General features: G+C 31.8%; 1 protein-coding gene and 1 long non-coding RNA gene across 5 annotated transcripts in view; both read right to left on the bottom strand.

Annotated features, from left to right (window-relative positions):
• LOC126742520 (RNA-binding protein Musashi homolog Rbp6) overlaps positions 1–25,630 on the bottom strand; it is a 660,776-nt gene that overhangs the window by 563,881 nt on the left and 71,265 nt on the right. The gene's annotated exons all lie outside the window — the stretch shown is intronic.
• LOC126742523 (uncharacterized) overlaps positions 1–25,630 on the bottom strand; it is a 102,253-nt gene that overhangs the window by 11,625 nt on the left and 64,998 nt on the right. For both annotated transcript variants that reach the window (XR_007662588.1, XR_007662587.1), the window contains exon 4: positions 11,036–11,104. This is a non-coding gene — a long non-coding RNA (uncharacterized LOC126742523). The remainder of the gene's footprint in view (positions 1–11,035; positions 11,105–25,630) is intronic.

Below are 25,630 nucleotides of genomic sequence, written 5' to 3' on the forward strand. Positions count from 1 at the left end.
AATTGCCTATACCTAATCCAAAAACCTATTGGTAAAACTATCCATTAAAATTAAAATAATTATTTTGAAATATGAAATTTCGAGAAGTCTAGAACTTGTTGCAAAAATATCATACATAGGTCTTTTATTAGGTCCCACTTTCTCGTTAGTATTGCAACTTCAAGATCTGCAGGAATATCTGTAAACAAGGAACTAACATCCAATGATACTAAGACATACTTAGAACATTGAAATGCTAGAATTAGCATTGCCATGGAACTATGGGCATTTTGTTTGCTTGCAACATTTCTGATGCAATGCTGCCAAAAGCTTGTGTAGAAATGGCAAAAAATCACTTCATAATATCATAAAAATGAGTCACTTATTTTAACAGGCACAAGACAATACAACTGTTCCTCTTTAATAAAATATGATAAGATAACTAAATATTCAAAGTTAAATGAATGCAGATGAACGTCCTTATATTAGATAAAAAGGTAACAACATCGCAACGCCGCGTGATTGCTTTGTTGAATCCACCGACACAAGAAATCTTTACCAGTGACGTCGTCGAGAAATATTTACATGATAAATATTTATTAATAATAGATTATGCTTTAAATTATTGACAATATTTATTTTATGACCTCTTTATATATTTTTTAATGTACTTAGTAGTAGTAAAGGTACCTATCTAATAAAAAGCATATTTATGGAAATTAAATATTTTATAATTATTATAGATTTCTTAATAGGTTTTGATTATTCTACGTTTAGGATGACATTATCATGATGTTATGACAGCATGGATATTTTTTTGTGAGAAGATCAACTTGAATTACCTTAATCGATGAATATGTTTGTAAATAAAACACCTCCCTTGCCTCTGTCCCCAATGTCGAACTCAAACAAATTGTTGTTTACAAATTCTAGTCTATCGGTGTTCTAACAACACTTATTTTGGTAGTAATTGCAAATCTTGCAATAAGTTGACACTTCAATGGAATTTTCTATTATAATGATCTTTCTCAGAGGGACAATCGACCAAAATGGCCAAAAACATTGAAAAATGATAATATGATCATTTATAAACACGGTGCTGAATCATTAGGTACAATGATAGGGCGGCGTCGAAATATACCGTGGAATGTTGATGCAGGTTTTGTATATATATATATTTTTTTTTTAAATAGTCATGCGTGTTATATAGTTTTTATTTAGTTTAAAATTTTATATTCAGGGTGATACAAAAAAGTGCCTCGAAAATAAATATTTTTCTGATAGGACACTCTATTGTATTAGTTAATTTTTAGACTACGTAAAATAAGAAAAATTTAATGTTTCGTCATAAGACCAAACAAAGCAAAATGATTGAAAATAACATAACCTCAAACATAAGTATTTCAGTAAGGCCTAAGTATTTCGCTATACCATTCGGCATTATTTAGCGACATCAAGATTTTACAATCAACCAATCGGAATAAAGACGTGTGCCGAATGTTATATTCGTGGAACAAATATTTGAAGTCAATTCTTTTTTTTTGGTACTTTTCAAAAAACTTACTTGTCAAAAAACCAAGATGTTTTCTTGCTGACTTCTCCTCATCATCTCCTGAATAAATTAGAGCCTCTTGTTAAATGCACATTAAGAGAACAATTGACCATCTTCTTAAAATGTATATATGCCATTGTATAAGAACATTTTTAATAATTCTCTATGCTTTATACAAGCATAAATATGAAACTCGCCCAATGGAACAATTCACACGTTTCTAACTTTTGTGCTTATACATGATTCATAACGGGCGACTGTTCCAGGCCCGGTCAAAATGCCAAAAGAGCTGGCGGGACTGGCGTAATTAAAATTTAGTAAATCCCCAATAAAACCATCTAATAAAATAGAAGTGGACTATAAATATTCTCATATAAGCGGGCATAAGCCGTAGCGTGGGGGCCGACCATATATCTACATATATGCACCATATTATGCGAGGCAATATGGCTGGATTTGCAACGTTTATTTTGCCAAAACTTGGTTTTGCATGTCCACCGCTCACTAATACTAATGTTTTATTAATATTTCTGCTTTAGCTGCCGGCCCTGGCCACCGCCAAGCCTCTGGAAACTGGGAAAATAGAAAACGAAAGGACATAACGCAACGACTTATGTCCAGTTTGTGGAAATTTTAGGGGTTATTTTACGGTAAGCCTGCACAATGCTACACAACCAGGAACGTATTATATGGTTTTTGAAATAGAAATATAAAACCTTATTTATGTCTGAAAGTAAGCCCATTTGACTTCAAGGTTAGTGATTCTCCTGTTTCAGGCTTTCTGCAGCTTACAATATTTAATCAGAACCATCTGACTACTGCATATACATATAATATAGTGTTTGGTTGGAACCGACCTCAAGCAGCCTCTTAATTAAATAAAGTGCACATTGTACAGTTTTCATTCCTATCTTTTTATGACTTGTTAGATACAAAATACTAGTTTTTCTTTTCCAGGGGCTCAGTGATTTCCATATTTGTACATTTCGTGAATTTTAATTTTCGGTCAAGGATCTCTTCGATATATTGGACCTTTCCCTCCAAATCTCTAATAAACAACTCTGAAGTGCCAGAGACTGCAACCTCTTAATTTAATAATAACTCATACAAGTCTTTCTAAACGACATCTTATGAATTATTTCTTATTAGCTGTTTAATTCTTTGATGGGTCAAGAAGATCTTTGACTGGACAGTAACTCGAGCAAGAGATGTAAATATCTTATCTCCAACTATAGACCAAACAGCTTTTTTGATCTTGTCTCTTTAAGGTGCTCAGAGTTGCAATAACTGACGGAAGTAGAAAATAAGAAGAAAAAGACTAGAGAAATTTACTCTAAAACCACACTGTCCTAAAAGAAAAAGAAGAAAAAGAAAAAATGGGGTGTAGATGTTATTAGATTAAACCTAGAGAGATGATGTTCCTTAACTTTCTTAAAATTAAGAGAATATCTGGTAAAAATGTAATTACATGGGTTTTTTGAAAAATTTTGGAGTTCTATCAACAGACAAAAGTGAAAAAAAACAACAATAATAATAGTAGTAATAAGAAAAATAAAAATATCTTAAGGTTATTAAGACTACAGTGTCCTAGTAGCCACGTTAGCAGCTCTGAGCAGATAATTATTTAACTTGATGCACTAATTTAGTACTGGAGATGGAGGAGGTAGGTCAGACATGGTGCTAATATATTTTATTTGTCGTGGTATTGCTAAAACAAGTAATGAGCAGAAATGGAGAAACCTTTACAGCTAAATTGTCCAAAGTAGTGTACTGCAAAACACATCATGTTAGCTGGACGTGCATCCCTGCATTTGGCTAAATGATTTGTCTGTTGCTGACTTTCGATCACTGGGCTATTTTACTAGAAATATCGTTGTTTCCAAGGTTTAAAATGCTGATGAGAGGAAAACCAGGAAAGCATTGAGAGAAAGGCAGCTAAAAGTAAAGCAGCATCACTCAGATAAATTCTTTACAGCATATGACACTTAATTTTTCAACTTTAAAACAGTTCACGGTACTGCGTTTTCATTTTATCGTGCCTTTGAAAAGAAAAAGCAGATAAAAATAAAAGTAGATGAAAAGAAAAGAAAAAGAATTGACGAACAGGTTCATTAATCGAGTGATCCAGAATGTCTTAACTCATAATATTACACTGTCCTAATATCTACGTTCGGTGCAGATAATTGATAAAAATAACACTCTAATTTAGACCAGTTACACCAGCCTAAAGACATCATGGTTTTTTTAATTAGTAAGCTCATTTGAAAGGGAAACGTACATGATTAAGAAAAAGAAAAAAAGGAAATAGATATAATAAAATTGAACCCAGAAATTAAAATGCTCATTTTTTAGAATGATCTGTAATTCCTTAACTGTCTTAAGAACAAGATGATTTCTGATATAAATTTAAAAAAAAGATCTAGGGGTTAAACCAGTTGTATGCAGATTAAAATGTAACTTAGTGCTCTAACCAAGAATATAAAGCCTAAGAATAGTCAGCATAGAGACATACATAGTGCACTCGTTGAAAGCAGATAAATAAGAAACCGAATAAAAATGTAAGGAAATAGGGAGAAAGGAGAAAATTAAGTAAAAAGAAAGAAGATAGATAGGATATTTAATTTTTTTTCCAGGCATATAGTGGATTCTATACTTCGACATTTTTGAATCTTCCGTCAAAGACTTCTTGGATATCTGGTACCTTCCCCTCCAGATCTTTAATCAACAATTCTCAAAAACTGGAAACAGCAACCTCTTAAATGAATAGTAATTCATATACGTTTTCCAAATAGAACTCCAAATGACTACTTACGATATTCCTCCCATCCAGAGTTCAATTCTTTGATAAGTCAAAGATTTCGTTGAGTCATCAGTAAATGGAGCAAACGATTTAAATAATCTCATCATGATATTAATTTGTTTCTTCCAGGAGCTCAATGACTTCCATATTTGTACATTTTGCGACTTTTAAATCTTTAGTGAAGAACTTCTCTGATATCTTGGACCTCTCCCTCCAAATCTCCAATCAATAACTTTTAAATCTTAAAGACAACAACCTCTTAATTAAATCAAGTTTTTCAAATAGAACACTAAACAACTACTTACAATATATCTCTCATTCAATTTTTTGACAAGTCTAGTAGTTCTTTGACTGGTCATTAAATTGAGCAAAGGATGTAAATGATACCATCTACAGTTTTTTGTCCTCTTTAGGAAAGAATTAGATACAGGAAACTTATTAATTATTTTCTTACAGGCATCCAGATCAACAACTCCCAAATGCTAAAGATCGCTCTTGAAAAGTTACTTATACAAGCTCTTCAAATAGAACACTAAATTACTAGATATTTCTAATTTCTGTCTTATTAAGTGTTCAATTCTTTGATTATTCAAGGAGTTTTTTGTTTGGCCAGTAAATCCATCAAAGACTGTAAATAATCCAAATTCTTTTTCCCTCATAAAATTACCATGTACGGTATCAAAAGTAATCGTAAATTTCCTGGAAGAGCAAACTAAGACCTCGAACATGGTAAGTCCATAAAAGATCCTTATGCATTTGATGACCATAACTCAAAATCTAAAGCATATAAAAAAACTGAGAAGTAACTGAAGTTTTCAGCTATATCTCTCAGTTTTTCTACTTTTTCCTAGGAAAAGAAAATTGGTTATAATGGGTCTCCTCAGCAGATCTGCCATGAGTTTTTGGACAAATACTTTCTTCTTCTTTAAGTGCAAAAGTGTGGAAAGCGCAATCTTTATTATTCTTATCTTCTTTCATTTCTCTGTATTCTTATCTTCAATATTTTTTTTATATTAAGGTACTGATAATGGGTATTAATACATCACAATATCAATTAAATTGAAAAATTACTACGAGTTAATTTTTAATGGAACAAGGTACTCTTAGACCAGTCTAACTACTTCAAAATTCCTCTAAAATTAAAACATTCCCTTTTTCTTCTTTCTATCAGTAAATCATACATAAAAAGAATCTCTTTTGACTTAAAAAACCCACCCTAATAGCCCGTCTGAAGGGTTTAGTATAACCACCGCAGCATCACAATAATCTTCCCTTTTCTCCTACTTCCACTTCACGTGGCGGATTTCAAATACGCCAAATGCAAACACCCTCTCATATTTAATATGAAAATATTACAGGCAAAATCAGTGGCGCCACAAAGCTGAATTTAAAACGGTCTCGTTCCCTCTCTGTTTGATTTTGGGATTGCTTTTAATACACCTGCCTTGAGAAAAGTCCTAGGGATGATTCGAAGTATATGGATAAGGCTTGTTTTCTTTAAAGCCTCTGCATCTTAATCTTTATATTTGATATTCAAGCCTTTCTTTCATTGTATAGATTAGTACCACTGAACAGTTTTTTATTTAGATCCTCCTAGTTTTTTTCATTTATCTTGTTTTTCTCCATTAACTTCTTGGTCTCTACGCACCATGGCAACAACAACTCAAAGTACTAACTATATCTTCTCAAAAGAACGGTTTTGGCCCTTAGGATTTATTTATTAGTACCTTAATCTTTGAAGTTTGTATCTTAAATATTAGGTATCTAGGAAAAAAGAAGCGGTCCTCTGTATTGGAAAATGAAGTAGCTTCTGTTGATAAATATTGATGAAGAGTGAGATGATAAGTTGCTGAAGGCTGCAGCGATAGAATAGCCTCACCAAGACCACCAACACTAAGAGAAAAAATATAGTTAAACAAAATTATATAAATACTATTTAACTTATGGAACGCTGACGTAATAAATGTGAGAATTGCTGTACGATGTAACAAGTTTATAAATCAAGAAAATGTAACGAGAGCATATCGGCGAAAAATAGCGCGGCATTCAAGAGATAAAAAGAATAATGGAGAAACATGGCAAAAATTAGACGATATATCCAAACGCTGATATAACAGAGTGCGATTATATATTTTTTTTGTTTTATAATGCAATAAAAGAACGTATATACGACACCACTTGTTGCCAATGAGGACGCCGTTAAATTTATGACGGGCGGTTTCTTTATGAAAAGCCAGTTTTAACATCGAGATGTTAGATTTCTTTAAAGAGGCCGTTAATATTGTTAAGCGAAGAATTAAGGGTTGAAGATTTACGAGTCTTTTTATTAATGCAAGAGTGCAGCGCGGTTTTTCCTAAATGTATAATTAAAGCTCTTGCAAATTTTTAATTAAAGTTGCTTTAAAATTGAAATGCTCTTTCTTTACGGCCGGGTGATTACAACTAAGACTCGTAAATAAATTTATAAGAGGTTTAATTTTTTTTTCAATATTAATGGTTTATAAGTTTAGTTCGAAGCATTTAAAATTATGATTTACAACTATAGAATCAATAAAATTTTTACAACTTAAAGCTTAAAACAACTTATGCTTTAAGTTGAAAGAAACTACTACCGATACGTTATAGTATTTCTTTCGAATTCTGGTTATGTAGACAGAGAGTATTATACATATCTTTGGTTCACATAAATGATATTAATATTAATGCTAAAAACCATGTGTTATTTTTTTATTATTTTACCACATCTACACTGCCGATTATATATCAAATTCACAAAAAATTAAAAAGAATAAATGCAATGTGGTAACACGTATTTTCGGCTATTTTATTAAAGCGGAAAACAAAATTTGACCGCTTTATTTTGCAATTAACTTCAGAGAGATCCAATAATGTTTGGGAAAACTGTGGTCGGTCCTATAATAAAATTTCTCTACTTTACGATACTGGCAATGCGGTTTTATTTTTTTTTTTAATTGTTAGTTGAGTATTACATCTATAAAAAGATAATATGTTGTTTATGTAAAATATAATTTAATGGATTTAATTTAATCTCATAGAGAGGGATGAAAAAGTGGAGTTAGCGGATGATTTTTTCTTAAAAATGTCCCGATAAAGTGGCCGTAACTTAAAGATCAAAGGTAAGTCTTTTAAATATGTAAAGGAAAATTATCTAAATAAATTCAATAAATACTTATTACAATATTTTATTTTTCTGAGAGTTAAAGATTTAATGCTACATGATGGCATACAGCTGGTACTAAAAAAAATGAGGAATTTTAGTGCAAAGTCAAAAAAAATATTTTTTATAGCTCCTTAAACTCATATTAGAATTATATAAAATATATTTTTGAATATAAAAATTCCGCCTTCATGCAGTTTGTCTATTTAAAATTGTCCAATCAATGAAGACAACCCTCATGCGTATAAATATTATGTTGGCCTACCCAAGAGTGGGAACCGTCTGCATGAAAGATTTTGATGTTTAATAATTAATAGAATTATAATTAAACTAAAAAATTAAAAAATTAAAAAAAAATATTTAAGAGAAAATTATAAATAATAAATAATTTGTAAATTAACAAAATTGCTATCCATATCTTTCATGCAGTTTATTCATTTGAACAAATTCAAAGTCTCATCTCGTGCCTATAAGAATCTTAGCCTACTCAAGAATCGGGACTGTCTGCATGAAAGATTTTCATGATTATAATAAGATGTTAATTAATTTAAGTATATTTTAGGAAGAACGATTAAACTGAGAATTGTGAAAATTATTAAAAAATTATTTAACGAAAAATAATCCCTTAAACGATATGAACCAACTTGGAAATAAATAATTTGCAAACTAACAAAAATGCGCCATTTGTACAATTGTTTAGTTAAAACTGTATGTTTATTGAAATATTATAATTTTGAAACAAAAAAAATTAAAATTAAAAATAAATTATTAAAAAGAAAATTATCACTTAAATAATGTAAAAAAAAAGATACAATTAAATATTTTTCAAATTAACATAACACCTTGAAATCCATGCAGTTTGTTCATTTCAAACTACCCAATCAACCAAACCGACCCTTGTGCGCATAAGAATGTTGGCCGCCTACTCAAAATTTGGGACCGTCTGCATGAAAGCTTTTCCTGAATATTATAAGATGTTAATTAAATTCTTATATTTTAGAAAGAATGATTAAATTAAAAAATGTAAAAATTAATAAGAAATTATTTAACGGAAAATTATCACATAAATAATATGAACCAACTTAGAAAAAAATATTTTGCAAACTAACAAAAATGCGGCATTTGTGCAGTTTATTTATTTAAAAATGCACAATCAACTAAACCGACTTTCGTCAACAACTTTTTGTATTTACACGATGTTGAAAAAATGGAATTATATATGTAGCATTATCTTCTTAAGAATATCACAAAGTGTTCATAGCCAAAGACAAATTAAGTTATACCATCGAATTTTTTCTATTCATTTAATGAATAAATTTAATGCAATCCTATTTCAGGTTTTTTTTATTTAAAGGATTTTGAGAATAGAATTTTAATAGATCTAAAACCGAAACAGATACATCTTTGGAAATTTACATGAAAATGACATAAATAATTTTAATGAAAAATTTGTCTTTCAGTGGTTTTTTAATACAGGGGTTGAAAAAAAAAGAAATATATTTGGTGGATGATTTTTCTCTTAAGAACATCACAAAGTGCCCATTGAGTACTCAAAAATCAGTTACAATTTTATTTTTTTCTGAGAAATTTATTATGACTAAACTCAATATATTAAGAATAATTAAATTCCGCAAAATAATTATTTTTTTTTCTTCAAATTATTTCTCTCTAAACTATTACTATATATTAATATACTATTATCTAAAATAATATAAACGATTCCACTAATCGTCGTCGCAACCAAGTCAGCAACACACAGTGTCATGTTATTGCTCCCTATGGTATGTCTGCCACGACGGGAAGCCTGTACATTCTTGAAATGATATAGGCTGCATAAATTGCATACCATAGCAGACTTGTTTAGAATATGTAGTAGGGAGTACAACAAATTAACTGCTTACTGCGTTACAAATCGGGATACGCCAGACTCGAAGTAATTGCCATATTCGAATCTGGATTTACTATACCTTATGTTAATCTGAATTTAAAAATTTCCGTTGCGGTGCTTGTAAAGATTTTCGGTTTTCAATTTTTCCAGAAGTACTAGTAAATGAGTTATTTTTAGAAATAGAAAAGACGTTCCTAAGGCATTTTTTTAATTTTTTACACTCTTTCTTATGGCATTAATTTGACTAGTATATCTGGCAAAGATTTAAAAAGTTAAAAATAAAATGAGGATTTCCACTTTAAAACATATATACTGCACTTACTTTAGGTCGTCAATTAAGGTCAGTCAATTTCTTTGATCGAAGAAATAATTTTCCGAATAGGAATTCGGGCTTTAATATTTTTATCTGCTGTTTCATTTTATATTATTATTATGGCTTCTAGAACCTAAACAAAATCAACTTAATTAATTTTTTCTTCTTTTGATATTCATTCCAGAAATTTTTGTACTATAGTACAGCCAACTTTTCTTAAGCATTTAATTTAGATAAGATGATTTCTAATATTTAGTCATAAATTTCCTCTTTCTCTACAAACATCCAAGTTCAATTCTCCTTCAGAAAGTTTAGTTCTTCGGTTTAGAAATATCTCTGCTTTAAATGTAATTTTAATTTTCAGCATAAGTATATTGAGCTTGGAGATCGTAGGTTTAGGACGTAATGGAGCAATCTCCATTATGTGGTCAAAGGTAATTGTCTTTCATGCATAGCTTAAAAGTCCTTTTTCAGGTGCAACAATCACTCCTTCCGATATGTGGTTTGGAAATCTAGGGTTTCTTCTAAAGGTGTAAAAATTTGTGTTGAAATCCTATGGGTTACTTAAAAGTCAACAATAATCACTTCTTCTTATAAGTATTTAGAAATCGTGATCTTCTATAGGTGTAATATTAAAAACTCCATTGTTCATCCAGAAACCAAGACCCATTACTTGTTGTGATTGGTTTGAAAGTCACGGGTTTTATCTTCGTTTAATTAAGAAAATTGATTTCTTCACTAAGTAAGAAGCTACTAGAAGAAGAATGTGGATATAGTCGTTGTACATATATTTAGAACTGTTTTCTAGTTTAAGTAGCACTAGAAAAAAGGTCTGGGTGGTCAAATTTAAAATTAAGTAAGTCTTTTCCTTAAACATAATTTTTATTATTCAGCTAAGTATTTTAGGCTCAGAGATCATGGGCTTAGATGTAAATGGTGCGATTTACATTACAATGGTCATTTTCTTTCAAGCATATTTTTTTAATAGGTTCAATTAATGAGAAGAAGAACAAAATAGCTAGCAAAGACTTGTCACATTAACATAATTAAATCCTAATAACCAACGCAAGTGTACAACCTATTCTTTAGACAAGGATGAAGCGAGCGGTGGACACACCTCGCGACATCTCTGGGCATACGTGTAAGATTGGCGAATGTTTTGGCATAAAGCTAAACGAATAATTAAAACGCTGCAGTATTCTTATCCAAATATAGTAAGAGTGGTGTTAAAAGCAAGTGGCAAAATAAAAAACGGGCTATTTGGAAAGTAAAATTTTAAATCATTAAATAGAGTGTTACAATGTACCAATAATTCAAATACTTACAGATGTTACGTAATTCAAAAGGGAGAAATGGGAAAATCGCATCGAGGTCAGAGATGAGCCATTACATACCTGAAAAGAAAACAAGTAACCATCAGCAACTATTTCACATTTATATAAGTATTTTATAAGAAATTATATTCTCGTTTATAATGGGCTCAGACACTATCGCCCACTAATTACATCTCACATTAACCGGTTCTTTTTAATCATAACCAAGCCGGTCTCAAGACAAGGGTGTTATTTCAAAGTGCAATTGTTTTCAAAATAGAAATAATGTTATGCCCTCGCCGCATGCAACTGAGTGCATGCTAAGTGAAAATTAAAATAAGCAATTAATCAAGCCGAAACGGTAATTAGAAGAAATTTAATTAAGTTTGTCGTTAAGGTGTAAGTTTTTATGTTCGGCTCGTGATTTGTTTGTCAAGAAAATTAAGTTTGTGACGGCGAAAAGACACGGTTGGTTATTTTATTTGTTTTTAATTAGCAATAGGCATCATAGGGCGGCAAGTAACGCATTTAAAATTTAAAGAAACTTTTCAAATATTAGATATATATAGTGAGCGTCATCTGGATCACATTTACATCAAGATTTGCTACATCATCTTAAAATAATAGCACGTATTCTTCTTCATGATTCCATTAAAACCATATGGACGGACGGGAAATGAATGCCATATAATAGGACGAGAGGTCATTGTATGAGTGCAAGCAGGTTTTAGTAGTAACCTGATTTTAATAATTTTGTTTAAAAACGTTTAAAAAGGGTAAATATGTGTAAAACAATTATTTTTATGTAAAAGGCTTGAGCGATTCAATGGCGCCGGCACGCACGACACGCGCCAACTGGTTTAAATTCCCTTGGCAGCCCTTTCACGTTAAGTCGCCCCTAAGGGACCGATTCACCACGCGAGCTTGTTAATATATATACTTTTAATATATACTGCATTTATCTATACCTACTAGTTCATTAACTATTTTTTATTTTACCATATAAATATATATACAGGGTGTTCATTTGAAAACTTCTCACCACGGATTTATCGAAAACCACTGTTTAAAAAAAAAACGCCGAAATACGTCAAAAGGTTTGTCAAAAGGGACAACTTTCTAACCGAAAATTACGTCACCCCCTTTCACCCTCTGCCCCCCAGGGTCATCCCTTAAAAATTTTAAATGGCAAGGGGTATCGAGTAATAGCTTGTTTTAAAGGTCTTTCGAAGTCTTTTATTTTGACGTTTGATTTTTTTAAATCGGTCGATTCGTTTTCGAGAAAATTAGAAAAATCTTTGTTTATCTTAATTTGTTCAGATAGAAAACAAAAACATGAAAATATCAGTTTTTATTTCAATAAGTGTTTCCGTTTTTGGCCAAACAATGATATAGGCGATGTTTCAATTCCTGACGGACATTTTCCAAAAACATGTTGTGGGATATCATGGCAGCTGTCGATGATGCGTTGACGAAGTTCATCCAAACTTTCAGGTCGGGGAGTAAACACAATAGATTTTAAATGACCCCATAGAAAAAAGTCTAACGGCGTTATATCAGGAGATCTAGCAGGCCATTCTATAGGCCCCCTTCGCCCTATCCATTTATCTGGAAACTCGTCGTCTAGCCATTGCCGAACGGGAAGAACATAGTGAGGAGCAGTCTTGCTCGAAATATATTTTCCTCAAAAGTGAAAATAATCTTTTAGTGTACCAGCAAAATTTAAAATATTTTTGATGATTCAGGTATATCAGTAAAAAAAATATTTTTAATATTATAATTTGAATTACTGCACATCGGCTCAAAATTAATTATATAATTATCTTAATCATTATGAAGAAGCATCCACTAAAAATTAATGAAGTTGAATATTTATCACAGAATTTTTTTGCATATTTAAATAATTAATAGAGATCATTAAATAAACACTATATTGATTATAAACTTCCATCAGTCTATGTTAAAAACAAATTTAAAAAAACAATTTTATATTTTACCCAGTAAAAGTATTAATATTTGGTGTAAAATCCCACTCGAAGGACCATCTACGTAAGCGTTTTTATCATATGAAGCAGAAAAGCAATTCCAGTGAAACTTCCCACAAATCCGAATTTGCCTTTTCATTTCCGCAGTAAAAGTTATTTAATATTTCCTATTAATAAACAAAATTTCCGGTAAATTGCTTGTCCAACGATCTTCATCACGAAATCCTGGGAGCGGGACTCGCCCCTTCCTAATTAAAAATCGAAAACCGTTCATCGGGAGATGTTCGGTCCATTTCCTTTGCTCGTAAACAATCTTAAATCTAATAAGACGAAAGTATTAAACGTCCTGGGGCACTCCATTTACGGCACTAGAGAAAATCATCGACGAATTCGATTTCTCCCGTGATTTTCCGGTGGGTGCATTTGTTGGCTTACGGGTGCGTTCCCAGAAAATTCAATCAGTCTGGCGGGGGTCCGGGATAAGGTGGGAGACCCTTTTCAAACGCACCAGATTATTTTTTCATGAACGATCATTTATTTATTTAAAATGGAAATCGAGAGTGAAGTATGCGTACATATTCTACCAGAGGTTTATTGACTGTTACATTGATGATGGACAGTTTTTAAGGTCAGAAATGTGATCCGGTTAACGTTATTTGATAGATCTGACCTATTGATAAAATTAAAGTCTTCTGAAATAGTAAAAGGAATTTTGTTATTCTATATCTCATCAAGTAAGTTAGCGAGATTGTGGAGAAAAAATTGGCTGTCACAACTAAGTAAACTGTAAATGCAAACAATTATTATGGAACTATTAAAATTTAGAAACGCAATATTTAAAATCTTTTGCCTTCTCAACATGATCACTAAAATCATCTTTATAAAATATAGCATGACGATCCTTAAAATTAATATTTTTGGATGAATTCTAATAATATTTCTGTGCAGAACAAATTGTTTTTTATATTATAAGTCTTAATTAATACTACTGAAGGTATAGGACAAGACAAGGTATTGCAATAGCTGTACTATAGCATTATCCAGAAAGTTTTCCCTCTGGAATATACGGATATAGCCGCAGAAAAGTGGAAGTATTATAAATTCAGTAACTGCGCGTCCCATGCCAGGCGGCGGCTAATTGTCTAAATGAAAGTCGCGAAGGCAAGGCCCGAAATCAAAACTTTTCAGGGAAATTTAATAAGCCCACTTTTTACCTGGGCCCGCCTGGGTCTCTGTTTTTAATACACTTTTGGCTTCGCACCGGGAATTTTCCGAAACTGGCTTTTAAGAGGCTTTAACGTTTATTTCGACGGGTCACCTATGCAGGGAATTTTTTTAAGGGGTAAATCGGCGTTTGATGTTTTTTTTCTGTTAAGCCGTTGGATATTATCCTTGCAAGCATGAGTTTTAAATGTCAGCACATATTATCAATAAGGATTTTTTGTAATTTTGATTTTTGTAGTGAATTCCTATTTTTCAGCTCTTCTTTATGGATTGTAGAGAACTTTCTTGATTAAGGTATTGTTTATTACCACGTTTCATCTCAGAGATCACGGGTAATCAAAATGTCGAGATCTGCCATTAGTACCTGCTATAATTTTCCATTCAATACATCTGAATAATCATATGTTGTGCTGCTTGATCTTCCTTCTATCCAGATTTATGAAAATAAGCTAAAGAAAGAAATTATTACGGGTGAAATATAATAAACTTGTAGAATATTTGCATGCTTTATGATTCAGCTGATGCTCCACAACTAAAATAATTATTTGGACAATTTGTGATTGCTAATGATTTTTGAATATTTATTTGATTATTCTATCTTTAATTCTTTCACTGATAATTGTTGAGGGCTTATCTAAATCATAGCAACTATCATATCTATTACAATTTTCCATTTTGTAAAGCCTTAATAATAATAATAATTTGAATAGTAATAATATTTTCCTAAGAAAAGCTGAAATATCAGACTGAACAACACCTAAAGTCGCTTGAAGATCTTTTTTTTCGGCAAGATGGAGCCTCGCCACACTATGATTTACCCGTTCGCAATTATCTAGATGAAGTTTTTCCAAATCGTTGAATAGGTAGACAATGGTTCATTGAATGGCCACCCAGATCGCCAAATTTAACTCCCCTCGATTTCTTTTTATGGGGATACTTAAAATGTAACGTGTATATCAATAAACCAGTGAGTTTAGAAGAACAAATACGCCAGTAAATTAGAAATATTACTCCAGACGTCATTGACAAGGTTCAAAAAGAATTTTTAAATCGCCTTGGTTATTGTCAGGGTGTTAACGGTGCTCAATTCGAATATTTAAGTTCGATAGGTATTTCTTTAGTTTTACATTTTATCATCATTTTTCATTCAAAATTGCTTATGTAACCATTATTTATTTGTACCATATGCTGTGTAAAAAAATCCGTTTTTCTGATTCTGCAATAAAAAATGGTGGTTTCCATTTAAAAAACAGATTAGTGACGTCATATCTTTTTTTTTTGAGTCATCTTGTATATTCAATTTCCACGTAGAAAAACTCTAAACCCAATATTAAAATCGACGGTTTCGGGCAATTTTTTCAGAAATAGTCCATTTCATTTTTATTGAATTAATCCGTTATTTTACGGAAGCACTGTATACAATGCTTTCATTTAAAAAAAAAACGTCAATCTAGATATACAAGGAGGGCATTATAAGCAGCATTAAAATGTCAATTTAATAGTGCGAAAAAATTAAACTGTGTTGACGTACCAGTATAGTAACCAAACATATCTGGGAATAAGATTTTTCATAGTTTTGATTTGGATTTATTTAAAATTTCTTTTAGATCTTATTGCCGACATTCTTGAAATATTAATTCAAATGTTTTACCATATCTTTTTTATCTGACACAATTTGACCATTCATTAATTTTAATTTCGCAAAATTCTTTTACTATTATCTTTGCTTATTTAAATCATTTTCTTCCATAGTTTATTGGTTTGCTTCAGATTCTTGGCCTATTTACTTTTATAGTATGTTACAGAGGCCTGATCACACACATTATTTAAAGAGTTTTTGCTATCCTTATATTGACACGCATAATCTTGATTCCTAGTTTTGAATAATATAGTTTTATTTAATAATTCAAATTTATTTTTTTATGGATTTTTCCAAAATTTTTTGTTATCATATTTTTGTTGCAAATTCTAGTTATTTCTTAATTATTTTAATAAAGTTATTCGCCACAAAGTCTGCATTCTGTTCTAAATAAACCTCAGTCCACGCTTCCCCAGATAAAGGTTCTTTTTATTTATTTTTATTTATATATTAGCCTTATTTCTATTTGTAATTTCTCATAACTGAACAAATATTTTTTCATTCCTAGTCGATCTAACTTTAAAATTAATAGTATGATAAAATAATCAATTCGCCAGCAACAAGATCTTATTTACCTCATAGCAATAATTATTTGTTGATTTCCAGATATTAATACAATGATTCGTTCAATCGCGATTAATAATGTCTTAACTGGATTGGATAGTTATTTCTAAAATATGAAAAAGGTTTCTTTCAAATAACTTATTGACCCTATATAGAGGGCTTATAAAAGGAGCGGGGGATTGAGGGAAAGGGGGTAAAATTACAATTAATTTTGGTAAAATCGAAGGAAGGAGTTTCGGGCTGGTTTCTCGTCGTCGAGAAATTCTATTAGTGACGAAGGGAGCTTCGGGCGAGATATTAAAGCTTCGTTAACTGGTTAGGGTTATAAGATTTGACGCGCGGTGCTGGCCGGGGTGTAATTGCCGCAGAAGTGCACGAGGACGAGATTTCGTCCTTAATAAAATTCACCCCACTTCACCATCCGACCACTTGACTTAGGAGTTAATACAAATTTACATTTAAGTCAAATCTTCTAGTGTCTGGTTGAAGAACATCGTAGAATTCAGTGTGTGAAATATTGAGGTATCAGCAACAGAAAGAAACGTTTATAAGGAAACTTTTATCCTAAATTCTGCCAAAATTAATCATACACCTGAAAAAAAAGCAAATTCCCCTTCCTTATCAATTGCCTGCTAATGACGTGGGGTAAACATAATAATTAGGAAACATGTTTCGGCTACAGAATGGCACTCACAGCCTTCCATCGGGATAAAATTAACTAATAATCAGGGGAGAAAATTAATAAGGAAATTAAATACACGTCGCGAACACATGGTTATAAAATTACAAGAGATAATTAGGGGATGTCCATGGGTTTTGTGGTTAATCTAGTATTAATTTTATAATGAAATTATTGGATAATTTAAGTCTTAACTTAATTTGAAGATCATCATTTTCCTAGTAATTTATTGAGCTGTTTGGTAGATCAATGTTTTCGTAAATAAGGAATTGCTGCTAGTGAAGTAAAAATGCTAAGAATGGTAGAAAAAGTGTGTAAACTACGAAAGACATATAAATCATTAATAGATATTAAAATATTATACAGTAATAATAACATTTGAATATAAGTATACTTAGTGTTATCAACTTGAGGTTGATAACACTAAGTTTGTGTTTGCATTTGTACACCAAGGTTGTCAACGTATATATTATTAAAATCGGGTCAATTTTCTGCTGTAAGAGAAGAAGCTATGTAATTGGATTTCAGTGGAAGTTTAAAAGAGTCCAGCCAGTGTTTTATTTTATTATTCCTAGTATTGTATGGTTTGCATTTTACTGAGACCCAAGTTTCATCAAAAAAACATAAATACTATGTTATCAGCGTGAGAGATTACTGTGTCGTTTGGAGTGGAGATATTGCTGAGAGAGATTAATATATGTAGTGAAAAGTATTGACCCTATAACAGTGCCCTGCGGGATGTCAATCTTAATTTAAAGAGAATTGCTAATGTCTGTCCCAAGTTTATTGACTATATTTTGTCATTAAGGCAATCCGCAAAGACCTGTAGCACCCTAACTGCATCTCCTAAATATTAACACTGAATGAAAAAGACTTGAGCGAAACTTTTTTTTTCCGATACAAAATACAAAGAAATCTGCTTACATTCTGAAGTGAGTTCAAACAAACCGCTTTATCGTAAAACTTCAAATCACTTCACAAAACGTTTTAAACTTAAGTGAATCTCTTCGCCGCTTCCATATAAAGTCCCTTTCAGACGCTTAAGAATTTTTATTATTATTAAAAACGCTGACGCAACACTCCGCCCGAGAAAGAAAGGGGGAATAAAATTTTATTCGCGCCAACCTTTCAGCTTAATACGTAACAAATCACAAATTCGAAGAGGAAAATCAGAGCATCCGACAAATTCTGTTGGCTACGGCGACATTTCACTTGCAAGTGTTTTTCGGTAGTTATTACCTTTATTTTAACTATCACAGTTTGGCTCTTGTCCAATTATTACATAGACAATCTGTTTAATTATATATCTGAGCTTTTGACTCGTAGCAGCTTCAATTTGATGATCAATTTCAATAATTCCTTTTAGCAAGAGATTAATGTAACCTAGTAGTCTTCTAAGCGTTTCAAATATTTGTCATAGCGATTTTCAACTAAATTAACAATACAACAAACCCCCCTGGTGATATTAAGTCTTGGACTAAACTCCAAAAGAATATCTTTAACTTCATTCTAAAATATTTTATTTTAAGCTTCAATAGATTCTTGATTTTCTGAAGAAACCCATCAGGTCCAGATTCTTTACTCAAACCTATCAGATGTAAATAATAATTTATTGAGTTTTGCGTTTTTCCTAAACACTAGACACAATAACCAACTTCTTGTGAGTTACTTTGAGATTCTTTATCTACCTTTCTAAATACAGCATTATGGTATTATCATCTGGAGCAACCTTTAGATTTTGATTGAAAGGTAAGTTGAACCAGCTTGTCAAGTTGTTTAATTGCAATTGTTTCTTTGAGTTTGATTAAACGACTTAAATCTTCATTGATGGTTAGATAACAAAAGTACACATCTAATGGCATCCAGTTTGGGAAACACAGCCTTGTTTGTGACAGTGTTGCCTCAGAGTAATACTCTGAATCAGACAATGGATTTTAATTGAAAATCAAATTAAATTAATGTAATTGCTAAGCAAATTAATTCAGTTTTTAATGGAGCATGAAAGAAATGTTGATTGTTCCCTTCAATGTAATTAAATAGTGGTTGGATAGTAAAAGTGTCAGTTTTACTATCCAACCAGTGGCCAGTTTGGGAAATTTAGTTGCATGTAGAGGTGTTGGATCACAGAACCCTCAATTAATGTATACTCGCGTGTTAGACTTAAGCTTCATCTTTGATATTTTTGACTTCCAGCATCTCCAATTTCTTAATTAATTTAATTAATTCGTCTTACAGAAATGTCATCGATGGTCTTAAGCTTTTTAAATAATTTTTATGATTATTTTCAAGTAAATAAACTATTTCCCTTCTGCAAGTATAATGTCCTCAGTTATATTCTCTACTTACAATTTATAACCTGGTGACTGCCATGGCCACGAGGCTCTGGTATAAATTCCGAACTGATCTCTTTAACTTCATTCTCAATTTTTTAATGTCACAGTAACATTTAAAACGTCTGTCAAAATGTCCACTCCTTCAAAATTCAAAATGAACGACGAAATTCTTCAGCATCACTTCGACGAGGTGTTCAACGCCCTCCAAGACCCCGAAAACTTCGAAATTTTCACCAAATTGAAGCCAAACGATGAGCCCAGAATCAAGAGAACTTTTTTCAAGTTAGTACCTGCAGGCGAGTTGAATTCCTGCGACAGAACCACCCGCAAACCGAGTTTCCAATCAAACTCCAAAATAAGCCCGTTTAACAGTAGACCCTCTTCGGCAAACACCACCGCGACCACCATCAAAGCTAGGGCGGTGTTCAAGCCGCCCTTTCGGATTCCCTCTCCAAGACCAAGGGGGTCCAGAGTACTATCGCCGCCCAGCACAGCAACGAGTGCCTCCAGGTTCTACTCAGCACGCACCAGCGGGAACGACATGCTGGGCGAGTGCAGGTTCTGTGGCAGATACTTTCTGGGGGATTATTTGACTATACACGAGGAAAAGTGCGAATACGCTGAATCAAATTGAAATGATATTGTTACATGATGAATATGTCAATAAAGAGCTGACTCTTGATCTACCATTGATTCGCGTTTAATTTCGTGCACACGTCAGGGCCAAGTTCTTAAGTCAAATCTACTTCTTACTCGAAATATAAATCCCTTTCAGAGCTTAGATATCACTTTCAGAGCCCAGACCTGGATGCAATATTTATTTTTTATTATAATATAGAAACACAGTTATCTGAGGCGGTATTGGATCAGTGTATCCCTCTGGATCAGATAATTAATTTTTATTGGTAAGCAAGTTGTTGGACTAATGTAATTAATTAATTAGTTTATTCAGTTTGTTGTGGAGTATAAAAAAACTGTTAAGTTTTGAATTTGATTAATTAGGCTGAAATGATGGTTGGATAGCCGATGTTTAAAACTCATGTCCTGATGGTCCAGTTTGGGAATTTAGTTGTTTGGATTACGGATCGTTAACGTTGGTAAAAACGGTTAAGTGTAAGACTTAAGATTCATTTTTGATCTTTTTGGCATGTAGCATCTTCAATTTCTGAATTTCACTAATGCCTATTATCGAAACGTTATCGTTATCGACTGGTCTTAAGCTTTTCAAATATTAATCATAAAAAAACTACAAGTTTGGTTAATCTCGAAATTAATTTACGAATAATGATTAATTGCTAACACGTCATAATCGCCCCTGAAAGCATCATCAAACCTGATTAACAGTTTTCAAAATGTTTAAATCAACAGACGTGCACACACCTGATAGATTACGGATAGTCATATGCCGAGTCGAGTGTATAAGTACAAATTACGGAGACACTTATACTTATACATTTGACTCAACATAAAATGTTGATAGTCCTGGATCATGAAGTTCTGACACAAACTCGATAGCAATATCTTTAACTGCATTATAAACATCAACAGATTCTTGATCTACCGTCTCTTCCTGTTCACTTTCCAGTACATGTGGTTTCTCTTTAATAAACACGTCAGATACCCAGGTTTCTTGGCTTAAATCTACCCTATACTCGAGATCTACAGCTTTACGTTCAAAGCGCTGATAAATTTTGATTTGTTTAGAATCCGTGGCAAACCTGGATACAATACTTACTTTTTTACGGCAACTAGATCAAAATGAATTAATATGAATAGGATTTGAATAAACTATGGTCACATATTACGTGACTAATAGTGGGTTACTTTGTAAAAACCTGAACACTTGCAATGTCCAAAATATTTTCTTATGAATCTGAATACAGCGATATGACATAATCATCTATATCAGCCAATAGCATGACCGTAAGATTTTAATTGTAATGCAAGTTCAAAGAGAAAAAAAGACGCACATTAGTTTTTTGAATCTGAATTGCGTTTGGTCTTTTATATTTGATCTTACTTAACCTAAATCTGCATTGATGGTTAAATAGCAAAACTACAGAGGAATGGAATCCAGTTTTAGAAACACAGTTGTCTGAAGCTTTGCATGTTGCTAAGCATGTTGAATCAATTTAATTGATAAACTAGTTTATTCACTTTATGAAAGAGTATAATGAAAATATAGATTGTTCCCTTGAAGTGGATTAAATAGACTTAAATTTGATGGTTGGGTAGCAGACGATATGTAATGTTATCCAGTTTGACAAACTCAGTTGTTTGAGAAGGCTCTGGATCACAGAGCATTCAAACCTTTGATTTGAAACAACAACAGATTCTTGATCTCGTTCAATTTCAGACACTTATGCTTTTTCTTTAATAAACACGTCAGATCCAGATTCTTCATTCAAATCTATTCGAGATCTAAATCATCACTTTCATAACTAGGACCAATAACAAGCTTGGGTATAATACTTGGCTTAAGATCACCAAGATTTGAATGAACTATAATTTAATTTTGATTAACTATTTGCACGTTACTGTACTATCTGATTATTGGCGAGCATACAATTACTAACTGACACATATCCTTATCATTTGGTCATAAGTTTATTTAGTTTCTCGAGGAGTATAAACAAAATGTTGAATATTTTCTTGATGCTGATTTGTTTAGTTGGGATTATGTGCGTGTAAGTTGATTTACCTTGTGTAAATAAAAGAAGCATATTAATTGACTGTTGGTATTTATTGATGCTTGGGTTGAGAAATTCCGTTGTTGAGGTGTTGAATCATTGAAGACTGATTTGTTCAAAAGTCATGATTTTTTGTAAATTTTGAAAGAGGCACGTAGTTAAGTGTTGGACTTAACCTTCATCACAATCTTGAATAAAATATAAAAATATAGGGAATAAATAATGAAAATAATGAGAAATAAGCAAGCCTCCAATTTCACCTTCTGTTAAAGTCAATGATGAGATAATAGAAGAAATTCATTCGTCTGTGCATCTTATATAATTGAGCGAGAAAAAAATGGCATTGATTCCATTAATAGAATTGCTTTGCAATGAATCGCAATTAAATAATTATACAAAACAAGCGCAATAGGCCACGTTTGAAATGTTTAATTATGCATTACCACTTGCAGCAGCTCCGATAATCTTATTAATAATTTAGTACTTATAACCTGCTATTTTAAGTGTATTAATAATTAAGTAGAGCAATTTAAAAATAACCCCTAAGGGATTAAAAATAGAGGTTTACCTGCTTCTTATTATATAGATGGGATTCTCAGAAGAGGAGGCTTAAGAGTTGATTTAGGTAAAAAATTCATATTCCTATTAACACCACCATAAATTCTCTTTAATTCATTCATTAATTGCACAAAACATTTTAAAATTAAAATAAATACTATGAGCATCGTGTAGAATTAAATGATGAATTTTTTAAGGTATTCTTTAACATTTATCACCAATTATTTACTAGACAAAATTAGCTTCTTAAAGGTTGCTTGAGGTGAAAAAAATCACGTTTTTTACTAAAGCTACGGCTAATTCCCTTCAGTTTTTTCAAAAATTCCACAAAACGTTTATAAATTAAAATAAAATATCTAAGCATTGTATACAATTAAATTATGCAATTTTTTAAGAATTTCATTAATCCTTAATAAGATCCTTAAAAGTTGAAGTCTTAAGGATAGTTAAAAAAATGCACATGTTGACTAATACCACCATAAATTCCTTTTATTTTATTCATTAATTACGCAAACCATTAAAAAACTAAAATAAAAAATATGAACATCGTGCACAATTAAATTATGCATTTTTTTTTAAATTTCGTTAATCCTTAATTATTTTACGAGATAAAATTAGAACCTTAAGGATTGTTTAAAAAATTTACATGCTCAACAATACCTCTGCAAATTCCCTTCAAAACATACATGAATTCTGCAAAACCTTTAAAAACTAAAATAAAAAAATATGAGCATCCTACACACTTAAATTATACATTTTTTAAATTTCTGTTTCTTATTATATAGATCAGATGTATCAGCGTGTATCATCCAGAAGCCAAATGCCAATAGTGGCGGTTATTCGCTTCGATGCATCACAACTTTTTGCTACTAAATTTGTTTAAAAAATAACATTAGAAGTGGCTGTGTCACCCCTGCCCTTATAATAAATTCCCTTTGCAATTTTAGGTATTTATTCATCTAGCAGTCAGACATCAATAAGCCCCCGGCACGTACAAGAAGTTCTTAAAACCCCCGACTAAATACTCGTCGGTCGAATCACGTCGGATTCTTTCATGTACATCAGCATGAACCTCTCGAAAATGGAAAAAGTAAAGGAAAGGGGTGAGCCGCGTCTCATCTATATAATCATCTCATTTTTAGGACCTTTTGTTCCCAATAATGATCTGATGGGAGCGGGAAAGCGCGAACGTAGCGGAGTTGCACCTCTCGAGCCCTTCCGCGGGCATCCACTAGTCAAAAGGTCTTTTTCAAAGGGCCTCGACCTATTGTTTGCCGCACGTCTTGTGATCCTCGGCCTGGCTTACAGATTAGGAAGTTTGGGATTTTGTTTCTTTATACAGGGAGTTTCTAACGAGTTTATTATTTAATGCTCAAAAGGACTATTTTTTGATCTATTTTATGACTCAAAATTCATAGAGACACTAGCTCTAAATTACCTTATTGTAAAGAAATAGGGGGTGGAGTCTTTTGGAATCTGCTGTAAGTCATGGTGTGTCTTAACATGTTTTTCAACATAGTAGTTGTGTACTCCATATTTCCTCCTTATTGATTTCATTGTTTCACTACTATTTGCTGAAGTCTTGGAGTTCTTTCTATCATTTCTATCGTTGCTTTTATTTATTTATTTTTCTATTTACACTTTATCTTTTAGATGTATGTATTTTCTTCTTCTATTTCAATATTTTTGTATTGCTGTTGCTTGTCTTAATTTTATTTAGATTTTTTTATCTTTTTTGTTTACCTCAATTAAGCGTAAAAAAAACAACCAAACTCACCCAATTTGAACTGTTTATGTCACAGTTTTGAACAGTTTTATTATAATATGAATAATAAATAAGGAACAATTAAATGTACTCTATGACACATTATGTAATATAAAAAGGTACATTTAATAGCCATATAAAAAATAAAATAAACAGATGAAACTTGTATGTACATACTTTAACGATATTATAAACATGTCGAAGGTTAAGCGGGAATCTTCCGGAACAGCGTGCTACCGAGTATATAAGTAGTCGCATCGTCGATAGGCTTCGGAATATTGGCGCGAAATTTAAATAGGTGTAAATAAATACAGTAAAAATAAATATATCTAGTAGTTGCTAGTGATATTGTTTTCGTAGTGAAGTGTGCAAATAAATTAGTTGACTAATATCGATTGTCTAAATGCACACCTAACAAAGGGGAAAAATGCTCCAAGACATACAACAGCAAACTGCTTCTTCTTTAGATCCTCAAAGGGACTGCTCAATAATATTATACCATCAGTGTAGCGGATATTATGTATTGATTTACCATTTACGTATAGTGCTTTTTCGTTTTTAGACAGAGCTTCAAACAAAATAGATTCACAGTAGATATTAAACAATAATGGGGAAATCTGAATTTCTCTCTCATCGGATACATGGTTCTTCACCTGAACAGAAGCTTGTTGATTCCAATATAGGTTACCAATAATTTTTATGATTCAGCCCGATGTTTTGAAGGTCTTCTGATAATCCATAAAACAGATGGATGCTGTTTTATTGATATCTAAGCATCTCAAATCTGGAACGAATGCTAAAGAGAACATCTCTTGTTTCAAGACCGTTTTTAAAACTTCAAATGCCTGTAATAACATCGAAAATTACTCCAAAAATCTGAATAATATAAAATAATAAATAGCTTTGTTTACTTGAAAGACGTACAAGAATGACTTCAAAAGGCCTTAAAGATATAAACACTTTAAATATATAGCAGCGTTTTTTTTAATTCTCTTCAGCGAATCAATAATCTCTTTAATTGTTAATCAATATTGATACCACACTTGTGATTATCTAAACATATAACGACGTTTGATTCCTAGTGCTTTGCGACTTAAAAATTGACAGCAACAGCCGCCATAACAAACGATTCGTTAAATCGACGTGTTTATGGTCGCAGTTAAATTAATT

Source organism: Anthonomus grandis, chromosome 11 (assembly GCF_022605725.1).
Source record: "Anthonomus grandis grandis chromosome 11, icAntGran1.3, whole genome shotgun sequence".
Lineage (NCBI taxonomy): Eukaryota > Metazoa > Arthropoda > Insecta > Coleoptera > Curculionidae > Anthonomus > Anthonomus grandis.